Below are 14120 nucleotides of genomic sequence, written 5' to 3'. Positions count from 1 at the left end.
TTCTTGCAGCCTCTCTGAGTCCTCTACACAACCCGCTTTCCCACTAATCTTAGTGTCATCTGCAAATTTTATTGCACTACACTCTGTCCCCTCTTCTAGGTCATCTATGTATATTGTAAACAGTTGTGGTCCCAGCACCGATCCCTGTGGCACACCACTAACCACCGATTTCCAACCCGAAAAGGACCCATTTATCCCGACTCTCCGCTTTCTGTTCGCAAAGCCAATTCTCTATCCATGCTAGTATATTTCCTCTGACTCCGCGTACCTTTATCTTCTGCTGATGGTTTTGCAGGCCAGGACTGCGCCGGTTTCCGGGTCGGGCCGCCGTATGCTGCTCCCTCTAATGCAGCCTTTCAATCACAGAAAATCCTCTTCAACCCCACCACCACCCCACTAGGGGACGATTTAATTATTGAATGCAATCTATGCTATTTTAGAGTGGCGCTATTCCTAAACTCTTGTTCCTCAGCGCCTTGTCGCAATGACTGTTAAATGACTGAATTCAACTGTTGCACAATGTCGAACTTACAAGCAAGCAATGAAACAGCACTAACCTGACAGCTGCGGCTCATGACTCATGATCCCTTTAAGTATCATCCCTGGAGCCAGCATCTGCCTGCTTGACGCCTCCTCTCCCTATCGCTGTTGGGACGAAGCGCTAAGGCAGGAGGTGACAATGAATTTTGAAGACCAAGCGCCCAGTGAGCATTGCATGCATGCGTTGACGTCACAACCTGCCTGGCATTGAAGTTCCCAATGCTAACTCGTAACAGCGGTACTACGGCGGGGTGGAGGAGGGGTCCGGATTTGGCATTCATCGCTGGATTCGCCTCGCCGCGGCGCTACTGCCTCAGCGTCCCATTAGTGCCCCGCTAGGCGCTAACTGGAGGCACTAAGATACCAAATATTTCCCCCGCTGAGTATATTCAAGACAGAGATCAATAGGTTTTTGGGGCTAAAAATTGTGCAGCTCCCCGTTTTGGACGACAACTTTTGCGGGAGCGCAAAAGTATTGCCGAGCGCTACACAATTGATTCCGATGGGAACGTCTGGTTTAGTGCTCCAAGAGGGAAGTGGAGTGCTAAATCAAGTGCTATCACTTCCCTTAGAGCTCTAAAGGGAGTGAGAGGGGCGGTAGCATCAGAGTGCTGCATAATGTTCTGTGCAGCGCTGCCGGTTTCACAGGTTCCTTCCCTGCCTTAAAAGGGAAGGGCCAATGCTACGGTCATTGGAGTCTAAGGCTGGAATGGTCATCAACGGCACTGGTGATACACTCAGATCACTCTCTAAGAGAGTGCTGGAATTTTTTTTTTTTTAGAAAGCACACTGGGGCCATTGATAAATTTTCACCTACCTGTTCGCCACTGCCTTTAATTAGCGCTCCCCAAGCGGCCAGCCGAGATGACACCGCCTCCTGCAGCTGCTTTTGTTGATGCCCGGGGATGCTACAGGGGGCGGAAGGGAATTTTATATCCAGGGCAATAATGGTCCACTGCGCACTGGATGATGTCACGATCTCCGGGGTGCGGGAGATCGAGGCAGAGAGTTTTAGCGCTAGCCCATCATGAAAGTTCACGGGCGTCGGTAATTTTGCCGTGCCTGGTCAGTAAGCCCTTAGCTCCCTGAAGGCACTAATGGGAGGTGCAAAGGAGGCCAATTTATCCCCCTTGGATACTGAAGGAATCAAGGGATATGGGAATAGTGCGACCAAATGGAGTTCAGATAAAAGATCAGCCATGATCTTATTGAATGGCAGAGCAGGCTCGAAGGGCCGAATAGCCTACCCCAACTTTATTTCCCCGAGTGCACAATCCAAATGATGTGCGACTAATGAAACTCTAGTGGGAACGTAATAGAAGGTTGCTAATTTATTGGAACCCAGCTATGCGGGGACTCTCTTCTGCACTAATATGAAGGCCGGAATTTTTACCTAGGTGTCAGGTTGTATGTGTTGTGTATTGCTCTGGTACATTAAATGTATGATAAGTACAATGGTGCACCACAGAGGGCGCTGTGGTGGGAGACCTGAAAGTACCTGCACGAGGCAGTATAAAAGGCTGCCCACCACACCTGTGGAGCGCTCTGGAGCTGTTCAATAAAGGACTCAGGTCACAGCAGTTAGATCAACACCAGACCGTGTGGAGTCAGTGATTTGTGTGCTACATACACCACATTGATGACGAGGATGGGATTTGCTGGCACCCGGGAGCGCCAGGGACATGTCATATGAGGAGCTGATCGCACTCATTCATGACCAGTTGAAACCGAAGGAGAGTATCCTCACAGCCAGATACAAATTTTACCATCACTGCAGACCTGAGGGCCAGGATGTCACCAAATATGCTGCGGATCTCAGGAGACTCGCGGCGCCGTGTGATTTTGGCGCACACCTTGACGAGGCGTTACGGGACGTTTTCGTTATGGGGATTGGCCACGAGGGCCTCCTTCACAAGCTGCTAGCCACGGAACCCACAGTCACTCTGACAAAGGCCATTACCATCAGCCGGGCATATATGACCTCGACTTGCAGCACCAAGCAAATGATCCACATAGTCTCGAACCCGGCAGGCACTGTCCTCAGGATAGCACCCACCACAGACAAAACTGCAGAACGTGGCTCTGCCCGGGGCAGAGAGCACGGACCTTGGGGTCCTGGAACTCAGAGTCCGCTGAGGGGGGCCAATCAAGCAGCACCATGCTGGCGCTGTGGAGGAAGCCATGGGGCTCACCGGTGCAGGTTTGCGGAGTATACGTGCAATACCCGCCACACGAAAGGCCACCTTCAGCGTATGTGTAAAAGAAATCAGACTCACCACGTGGCTGAGGAGATGGGGGATGATCCACTGTTCAGCGAGGAGCAGGCAGAAGAAGATGAGGTGATGAGACTCTATACGTGCACCGACGATTCGCCCCCAGTGATAATGGAAGTAAAAATTGACTGAATCCCAGTGAGTATGGCAGTGGATACGGGATCGGGTCCGTCGTTGATGAGTCAGAGAACTTTTGATAAACTGTGGGGTAACCCGGCCGCACGACCTAAGCTGGTCCCGGTCACGGCAAAGCTGCGTACTTACACCAGGGAACTGATACCTGTTCTCGGCAGAGCGGATGTGCAGGTATCTCACGGTGGCGAGACGCACGGTTTACCCTTATGGGTCGTTGCAGGCGATGGGCCGACGCCCCTCGGCAGAAGATGGATGGGAAAGGTTCGTGAGAGCTGGGAAGACTTCTTTACTCCCCCACACACTGCTGCTCCCCGGGTTTCCAAAGAGCAGCGCCAACCGAGCTGGAGCTGCAGCAGCAGCCCAGAACTCCTGGCCCCAAGCAATCCTGCAGCCCCAGCCTCCACTCAAAGTCACAGGTGCGGGCTCATTGCTGGGGTGCGGGCCGGCGGGGCGCTGCGGGCGAGAAGCGGGAGGCCCATCGACGGCCGGCAGATCGGGGGCACCCACGCAGCGGAGCAGTCGGGCGGCGGCAGCAGCTGCGATGGTAGCGGCGACGGCGGCCGCAGGAGAGGCGGCCACGGTGGGAGCGGAGGCTGCGGCCACGGCGGGAGCGGAGGCTGCGGTGGCGGTGGGCGCGGCAGCAAGCAAACCGGCCCTGCCACTGATTTTCTTGTACCTCTTTCGGTTTAGTTGGGCGGCAGCAGCAGCTGGACAAATGGAGAGAATTTTGTGCCATGGATCTGGAACTAATCGATTCTGGCATCGGGTGCCTGAAACCTTCCTAAAAACACTGCAAAATTCCCTTTTCCTCTTCCCGACATTTCCACAATCTCACAAACACTTACACAAACTTCCCTTTCCCTCCTCCCTTGTTTCTTTCTTCTCCTTTGTAGGCCAGCAGAACACCTAAGATGGCGGCGCCCAACGGAAGCCTCGTGGGAGCCACAAGATGGCATCTTAAAAGGGAAATGCTCCCGGGAGTCTTAAAAGGGCCTCACACCACTGCGGTCCCACACAAAGACTTTTGGACTTTTGTAAGGCTAGAGTGAGTCTAAGTGTGCTATGTGAATGTAGGATGATGGATTTATGACAAGAAATAATATTTTAATGCTGGGTGGTCACTGTGTTTTAAATAATGGACATGAATTGCGAATTACGATAAGAGTTAATATTTCAATGCTGAATGGTCACTGTGTTTAAATTCTGGGACGTGGATCAGTGACCAACATTCCAATGGGCTAATGCGTCTTTCGATTTAGGGGATTCAAGCAACGGGAGGGGGAGGGGCAGTGATGTTGTGTATTGCTCTGGTACATTAAATGTATGATAAGTACAATGGTGCACCACAGAGGGCGCTGTGGTGGGAGACCTGAAAATACCTGCACGAGGCAGTATAAAAGGCTGCCAACCACACCTGTGGAGCACTCTGGAGCTGTTCAATAAAGAACTCAGGTCACAGCAGTTAGATCAACACCAGACCGTGTGGAGTCAGTGATTTGTGTGCTACATACACCACAGTGTGGGTGTGTGCTGCATAGTGGGTCGGGAGCTCAAAGATGTGAACGGCGCATTCTCCACTGCGATTTTCAGTTAATGGCCCCTATTGAACTAGTCATGTGCATTTACTGGCCCTATTAAATGGGCGGGTCTGATGACATAATCGATGACTCATTTCCAGCAGGGTTATTTCAAGCAGCGATGGCCACATCACATTTGAATGTTCATGTATGAATGTGGAGGGAGTATTGTAGAGGAGTGGGTTGTTGCTGAGAGTTATAAAAATGAGTTTGCAAAGACAGAGGACTGCACCCTGCTTTTCGGATGATACACTACATATTCTTCTGGAAGGAGTCAGAGCACACAGGAAGATTCTCTTCCCTGCCGAAGAGACTTCCCCAAGAGACCAAAAGGGCATGGCTTGAGATTGCTGAGGAGGTCAGCAGCAGGGATGCCGTCAGGAGGACATGGGTACAGTGCAGGAAGAGATTCAATGATCTGATGAGATTAGGAAAGGTGAGTACAAAGCCACACTCAACTTCATCCTGATGTGCCTGTCACCACATCCCCATCACTCTGCCTTCCCAAGCCTGCTCCTGCACATCATTCCTCACATCAACATACCTTGCACATCCACCCATCCCTCTCTATGTACATCCCCATCTGACTAACCACCCATCACACTCACCCTCATCCTAATGTAATCATAACAAGCAACACCACACAAAGAGGCCATTTGTCATAGTCACCCTCTGCAGATGTGACCCACACATTCTTTACACTCATTCTATCACACTCACTCAAACTTCTCTTCTTTCCTTTCTTGCAGAAGAGAGCCCACAACAACAGGGAGAGGGAGAAAACTGGAGCTAGCTCTCCAGTCTTCAGTACTTTTGAGTGCAGCAGAGGACGTGGCCTTGGAGGTGCCGAGAGTTGCAGAACTGCTGGCGGTAAGAGATGGAGAGAGGAAGACTTCTCAGCAATCTGGTGACATAATTGCATCTCATACAGCCACATGGCATACAGCAGTGATTCATATGGTGATTGATGTCAGCAGCCAATGAATGTTCATAATGCAACGGTATTGTTACCCATTCTTAATGTAACATTTCTAAATCATCTCTTTACTCTCCCACAGGTCCATCAAGAGGCATCACCCCACGGTCCAGCTGGAGGAAGAAGACGACTCTTCAGAGGAACCTCCAGCCTCTGAGGGTGCACCATCAGCAGACCTAAGCGCAGCCAGCATCAGCGCAGATACACACGCTTATGTGGGCCCTATGCGAGATAGAGTAGTATCTGGACACGAGACTCCCAAAATAAGCGCTCTACTCGGAACTCCTTCACGGCAAACGAGCCAAAGATGGGCAGAGGAAATGTTACAAGGACACCCTCAAAGCCTCCCTGATAAAGTGCAACATCCCCACTGACACCTGGGAGTCCCTGGCCAGAGACCGCCCTAAGTGGAGGAGGTGCATCCGGGAGTGCGCTGAGCACCTCGAGTCTCATCGTCGAGAGCACGCAGAAATCAAGTGCAGGCAGCGGAAAGAGCATGCGGCAAATCTGTCCCACCCTCCCTTACCCTCAACGATTATCTGTCCCACCTGTGACAGAGACTGTGGTTCTCATATTGGGCTGTTCAGCCACATAACAATTCATTTTACGAGTGGAAGCAAGTCTTCCTCGATTCTGAGGGACTGCCTATGATGATGATGAGAGTAGGATTGTCACCTGATGTCCCTCACATCAGAAGTGAGCAAGATCAGATGGCGTTGACAGGGACTCCTTGCCGGAGGGCATGTCGCTCCAAGCTCTGATTAGCTGCATGCAGATTCTGAGCCTCGGGGGCCATCAAGAAAGAGGGTGATCCTGGAGAGGCAGCAAGAAATGCAGGAGGCTCTGGCAGGTTTTGCAGCCGCGATGTTTGCTAATGTGCAGAGAATGGAGGAGTCTCCAACATGAGCACCACCATGTCGCAGGCGATGGTGACAATGCGCTCTTCAATGGAAAGGATGGCCAGCTGCATGGAGCAACAAATGCGCCGCTCACCTGAGCACATGCCAGCTATGGAGCACAGGTGGCAGAGTCTCATAGCTCTCCTCTCTAGGAGGGATCTAAACAGTGACTTGGGTCCTCATGGCCCCACTACTCTGCAGCTCCTTGTTAGCAGCGAAGTGTGGGTGGCCCATGAGAAGGATGATGGTGAGAGGGTACATGGAAGTGGGGACTCCTCTCAAAGCGCTCCCACTTCACTGCATTGCCACTCCCTCAGTCAGAACCCCAGATGCTTCCTCGGATCGCGATGGTCGAGTCTGCCCCTGCACAGTCGCAGGAAGAGCAGTCTTCGGCAGGGCCCTCACAGGCTCCAAAACCCAGAGGCTGTCCACCAAAAGTGTCTATGCAGTTGCAGCAGGGAAGTGAGCAGCCCGCCTCTACCTCTGCTGAAGCCACAGGGGTAGCACCTCATAGAAGCATGCGTTAAAGAAAAAAGCCACAATCGTAATTGCACAAGCGTAAACACAAGGGTGTATAAAGAAATGTTATTGTTAAGGTTCTGTTACTGTTATCACACATATAAAAGTATCTATTTTCATCACTTTCCAGCCATGCCCATTTTTGTCTGCTACCTTGGAAGTGGTTTTGTGAGTTGGAGTGAATTGTGAGACATAACGTTACCTCCAGCAATGGTGGTCAGTGCAAAAGGAATGGCTTGGTCATTGTAGGAATGCTTTATGGTGTTGTTGGGGTTGGGGCGGGGTGGGGGGGCGGTGGAAGGGAGACTTGGCAGTGCATTTGACAGCCATATGGGTGCTTTGCAGGAAGTTAAGTAAATCTAGGCATGATGTGGCCATCCCTGGCTTCCCGGGCAGCAATCTGCACCGCTGCTGGTGCCATCAGGATCTCGGGTTCCTCTTGCTCCTCTTTCTCATTTTCCAGGTGTTGCTCCTACTCCTCCTCTTCCTCTGAAGAGGCTCTGGGATGTGCGCCTTGCTCCTCTTTCAGCTGTGATCCTCGCTGCTGCGCTATGTTGTTCAGCGCGCAGCATATGATGATGATTCTGGAGATCCTGGCTGGTGCATACTGAAGGGCTCCTCCAGATCTGTCAAGGCATCTGAAGCGTATCTTGAGCATGCCTATTGTTGGCTCTGTGGTACATCTGGTAGATATGTGGCTTTCATTATAACACTCCTTGGCCTCATTGCTTGGCTTCCTCAAGGGTGTTATGAGCCATGTCTTTAATGGATAGTCCTTGTCTCCAAGCAGCCAGTGATAAGTGCGTTTGCTGGTACAAAGAGCTATTTACTATTGACAACCTATATTAACGACTTGGAAGAAGGGACTGAGTGTAACGTAGCTAAGTTTCCTGACGATACAAAGATGGGAGAAAAAGCAATGTGTGAGGACACAAAAAATCTGCAAAAGGACATAGACAGGCTAAGTGAGTGGGCAAAAATTTGCCAGATGGAGTATAATGTTGGAAAGTGTGAGGTCATGCACTTTGGCAGAAAAAAATCAAAGAGTAAGTTATTATTTAAATGGAGAAAGATTGCAAAGTGCTGCAGTACAGCGGGACCTGGGGGTACTTGTGCATGAAACACAAAAGGATAGTATGCAGGTACAGCAAGTGATCAGGAAGGCCAATGGTATCTTGGCCTTTATTGCAAAGGGAATAGAGTATAAAAGCAAGGAAGTCTTGCTAAGCTATACAGGGTATTGGTGAGGCCATACCTGGAATACTGTGTGCAGTTTTGGTTTCCATATTTATGAAAGAATATACTTGCTTTGGAGGCAGTTCAGAGAAGGTTCACTAGGTTGATTCCGGGGATGAGGGGGTTGACTTATGAGGAAAGGTCGAGTAGGTTGGGCCTCTACTCACTGGAGTTCAGAAAAATGAGAGGTGATCTTATCGAAACGTATAAGATTATGAGGGGGCTTGACAAGGTGGATGCAGAGAGGATGTTTCCACTGGTGGGGGAGACTAGAACTAGAGGGCATGATCTTAGAATAAGAGGCCATCCATTTAAAACAGAGATGAGGAGAAATTTCTTCTCTCAGAGGGTTGTAAATCTGTGGAATTTGCTGTCTCGGAGAGCTGTGAAAGCTGGGACATTGAATAAATTTAAGACAGAAATAGACAGTTTCTTGAGCGATAAGGGGTTATGGGGAGCGGGTGGGGAAGTGGAGCCGAGTCCATGATCAGATCAGCCATGATCTTATTGAATGGCGGAGCAGGCTCGAGGTGCTGTGTGGCCTTCTCTTGTTCCTATTTCTTATGTTCTTATGTTAACTTGAAAGAATCATGAGAGTTGCCAGGGAATTTGGCACACACATGCATAATGATCTTCCAATGGTTGCAGACCAGCTGCATATTGGGAGAGTGGAAGCCCTTGCGATTCACAAACACTACTAAGTGACGTGGGCTGCCCCGATGGCCACATGTGTGCAGTCAATTATGCCCTGCGCTCGTGGGAAGCTAGCAAAAGTGGCAAAGCCGAGCAACCGCTCTGTAACACTGGCGTCATCAGTGGCATCTGTGGGTGGCCAACTGCGAGATGCCACAAGAGCCTTTCCCTTTGGAAGCAGCATGAGGCGAAGAAGTTCAGGACGCTGGTGACTTTAACAGCCACTGGTAAGACATGTTCACCAGGTCTTCTGGGCTGGAGGTCGTGCTCCAATAAGCTGCAACAGCCTGGCTCAATAGCCTGAGCCTCCTTTAGTAGTGCTGTTCGTCATGTTGGGGAAGCTCATCCACTGTCTGTATACCCTGTGTTTGGGATATCGCCTCCGGTGCGGTGCAACCCTGTGCTGATGCTCTCTTTCCTGTGGAGCATCAGGTCTTTGAGAAGAAGGTTGATGGTGTTGTGGCTCCTGCTGCTGGTGGGGCTCATCATGGTCTGATTCTGAGGACCAAGGTGAGGCGGTATAACTGACACCCACGCTGATGTAATAGATGGCAGGTCAAGCAGAGAACAGAGGACCAATCTGTCAATGTTGTGATAGAAATATAGAAACACAGAAATTTACAGCGCAGAAGGAGGCCATTTCAGCCCATCGTGTCCGCGCCGGCCGACAAAGAGCCACACGGCTCGCGGTCAGCAGCCCTGAAGGTTACATATAAACCTATGAACAATGAACAATGGCAGACAGGTAAAGAGCATCCGACCCAACCAGTCCGCCCCACACAACTGCGCTACCTTATGTATCGCAACATTTTACACTCCACCCCACCCGGAGCCATGCGATCTCCTGGGAACGGCAAAAAAAGACAAAAACCCAGGCCAATTGGGGAAAAAAACTGGGAAAATTCCTATCTGACCTATCCTGGTGATTGAAACTAGTCCAGCAGGCCACTCAGGCCATTTTAGATTCCCTAAGTACTTACCATCGTATCTGCGCCAGCCAACAAGAGGTTATCCAGCCTAATCCCACTTACAAGCCTAGGTCCATAACTCTGCAGGTAACGGCATTTCAAGTGCCCATCCAAGCACCTTTTAAATGTGGTGAGATTTTCTGCATCCACCACACTTCCAGGCAGTGAGTTCCAGACCCCCACAACCTTCTGCAGGAAGAAGATTCCCCTCAAATCCCCTCTGAACCTTCCATCAACTACCTTAAAACTATGCCCCCTTGTAATTGACCCCTCCACCAAGGGAAATGGGCCCTTGCTATCCACTATATCCAGGCCCCTCAAAATGTTGTACATCTCAATGAGGTCTCTTCACAGCCTCCTCTGTTCCAATGAGAACAAACTCAGCCTATCCAATCTGTCCTCATAGCTAAGATTCTCCATTCCTGGCAGCATCCTAATTAATCTCCTCTGCACTCTCTCTAGTGCAATCCTTCCTATAATACGGCGACCAGAATTGCACGCAATACTCCAGCTGTGGCCTAACCAGAGTATTATACAATTTAAGCATAACCTTCCTGCTCTTGTATTCTATGCCTCGGCCAGCATTCCCTGTGCCTTCTTAACCACCTTATCCACCTAGCCTGCTACTTTCAGGGATCTGTAGACAAGCACTCCAAGGTCCCTTTGTTCATCTACACTTCTAATTGGCCTACCATTTAATGTGTATACCCTTTCCTTATTAGCCCTCCCCAAGTGCATTATTTCACACTTCTCCGAATTGAATTCCAGTTGCCACTGTTCTGGAACTGCCACTCACCTGACCAGTAGATTGATATCCTCCTGCAGTCCATGACTTTCCTCTTCATTATCAACCACACAGCCAATTTTCGTGTCATCTGCAAACTTCTCAATCATACCCCCATATTCAAATCTAGATCATTGATGTATACCACAAAAAGCAAGGTGCGCAATACTGAACCCTGCGGAACCCCACTGGAAACATCCTTCCAGTCACAAAAACATCCATCAACCATTACCCTTTGCTTCCTACCTCTAAGCCAATTTTGGACCCAACTTGCCACTTTGCCCTGGATCCCGTGGGCTTTTACTTTCATGACCAATCTGCAATGTGGGACCTTATCAAAAGCTTTGCTAAAGTCCATATACACTACATCATACACACTACCCTCATCGATCCTCCTGGTTACCTTCTCAAAAAATTCGATCAGGTTAGTGAAACACGATCTTCCCTTAACAAATCCGTGCTGACTGTCCCTGATTAATCCTGGTCTTTCTAAATGTAAATTTATTCTGTCCTTCGGGATTTTTTCCAATAATTTTCCCACCACTGAGGTTAGGCTGACCAGCCTGTAATTCCTCGGCCTATCTCTTTCTCCCTTCTTAAACACTGGTACCACATTAGCAGTCCTTCAGTCCTCCAGCACCATGCATGAATCCAAAGAGGACTGGAAAATGATGGTCAAGGTCTGTGCTATTTCATCTTTTGCTTCGCTCAACAGCCTGGGATGCATTTCAGCCAGGCCTGGGGACTTATCCATTTTCAAAGCTGCTAAACCCTTAATACCTCCTCTCTCACTTTGTTTATTTCATCCAAAATTTCAAATCCTTCTCGACAGCAGTATCTGCATTCCCCTTTCCTTTGTGAAAACAGATGCAAAATATTCATTCTGAACCATACCCACATCTTCTGCCTCCACACACAGATTACCCTCATGGTCTCTCATAGGCCCTACCCTTTCTTTAGTTATCCTCTTGCTCTTAATATATTTATAAAACATCTTTGGGTTTTCCTTGATTTTACTTGCCAAGAATTGTTCATGCTCTCTCTTAGCATTCCGAATATCCTTTTTAGTTTCACCTCTGAACTTTCTATATTCCTCCAGAGATTCTATAGTATTTAGCTGTCAGTATATGACATAAGCTTCCCTTTTTTTCTTTATCCTCCCCTGTAAGTCCCTAGAAATCCAGGGGGCTCGAGAATTGTTATTCCCACCCTTTTTCTTTAAGGACACATGTATGGTCTGAGCCCTCCGGATCTCCTCCTTGAATGCCTCCCACTGTTCCGACACTGACTTACCTTCAAGTAGCTGTTTCCAGTCCACTGTGGCCAAATCACTTCTTAACTTAGCAAAGTTAGCTTTTTCTCAATTTGGGACTTTTATTCCTGGTCTATCCTTATCCTTATCCATAATTACCTTGGGCTAGAACCTCCACTTTTGTGGTTATTCCCGGCGTGGGCGTTAAAAAAGGGTTTTCAGATCGCCAGCTTCTCGCCCATTCTCAAAGCATCTAGTCTCCATTTTTTTACAGCGAGCGATATAAAATGGGCGGTAGCGTTAAATTTTTTTGACCTTCTGCCGTAAAGTGTGACCATCCTTAGGAACATCATGGCAACGCTCGATTCCCGCGATTCAGGAGGTCAAGGGTCATCATGACATACGCAGAAGAGGAGACAGAGAGAGAGGGAGCTCAGAGGGACTAAAGGCATGTCTGGATGTGGTGTGGTTGCTTTGGGAGGAAGGAGAGAGACTTTAGAGCTTCACAGCAAGTAGGCAAACAAAAATTACAGTTACCAGCCACATATTTGCCCGAATTTGGCCTATAATAGAGAGAGAGAGAGGAGGCATCACAGCACGCTGTGGAGACTGATGCTGGAGAGAACAGTGAGGTGGGAGAGGAGCACACTGCAGGGCGTAAAAGAGCCAGGAGGTTCTCGGACAAGGCAAATGCCTCCCTCCTGCAGGAGGTTGAGTCACGCTGGGATGAGTTGACACAGGGAGGGCATGGGAAGTCTACCCCAAAGGCATAGCAGAGGATATGGACCAAGGTAGCAGAGGTGGTCTCGTTGGCGACCAACAAGGTACATGAGGGCAACCAATGCCGCAAACGATGGAACGACCTTGTGTAAGTATTACATTGATTTACATGTACTTATGTATTTATAGAATTTGATTTGTAACAGTCATGAGTGACTATCATCAGATGTGAGGTCTTGCCCTTTTACCGGGAATGTTTTACTCAAAGCCTGCGGTCACGGTGTACATCTTCAGGTAAAGAATGATCATTTTCATAATAATCATGATAACATCTGTCGGTTATATGTTGTATTAGTCTCTGTGATAGTACCTGGCAATGATATCACGTAATGATCTCATGCCATGTCGGCCTGTCACCTTTTACAGAAGAAGGTATCGACGATGAGGTTCATGCAGAGGTGAACGGGTGGGGGGGGCCACCAGTCCCCAGCGACATCACAGAGATGGAGGAGTGTTTGCTCACACTCGTGGGGAAGCACCCCCGGACAGCCACGGATGCATCTGCAGATCCTGAAGTGATGCCACATGAGCAAAGCTTACACCATTGCGTGATGTAAAGTCAATGGATGCCACGTCCACTCATATCCGAACAATCATATAGGATAGATGATTTCGAAAATTGTCATTGAAATAATGATGGCCCAATGAAAATCATTGGAATGCAAATGTGTTGATGGTCATGAAATGTGATGTCTACAATGATTTTGAGAGTGGTGGTGCTTTTATCGTGCATATGCTGTGTGTAGCGCTGGACTCAGCAAAGAGATTTGGATAGGTTAAGCGAATGGGCGAAGGTTTGGCAGATGGAATACAATGTCGGAAAGTGTGAGGTCATCCACCTTGGGGAAAAAAAACAGTAAGAGGGAATATTATTTGAATGGGGAGAAATTACAACATGCTGCGGTGCAGAGGGACCTGGGGGTCCTTGTGCATGAAACCCAAAAAGTTAGTTTGCAGGTGCAGCAGGTAATCAGGAAGGCGAATGGAATGTTGGCCTTCATTGCGAGAGGGATGGAGTACAAAAGCAGGGAGGTCCTGCTGCAACTGTACAGGGTATTGTTGAGGCCACACCTGGAGTACTGCGTGCAGTTTTGGTCACCTTACTTAAGGAAGGATATACTGGCTTTGGATGGGGTACAGAGACGATTCACTAGGCTGATTCCGGAGATGAGGGGGTTACCTTATGATGATAGATTGAGTAGACTGGGTCTTTACTCGTTGGAGTTCAGAAGGATGAGGGGTGATCTTATAGAAACATTTAAAATCATGAAAGGGATAGACAAGATAGAGGCAGAGAGATTGTTTCCACTGGTCGGGGAGACTAGAACTAGGGGGCACAGCCTCAAAATACGGGGGAGACAATTTAAAACCGAGTTGAGAAGGAATTTCTTCTCCCAGAGGGTTGTGAATCTGTGGAATTCTCTGCCCAAGGAAGCAGTTGAGGCTAGCTCATTGAATGTATTCAAGTCACAGATAGATAGATTTTTA

This window comes from Pristiophorus japonicus, chromosome 12 (genome assembly GCF_044704955.1).
Source record: "Pristiophorus japonicus isolate sPriJap1 chromosome 12, sPriJap1.hap1, whole genome shotgun sequence".
NCBI lineage: Eukaryota > Metazoa > Chordata > Chondrichthyes > Pristiophoridae > Pristiophorus > Pristiophorus japonicus.
This window is presented reverse-complemented; position numbering follows the sequence as displayed.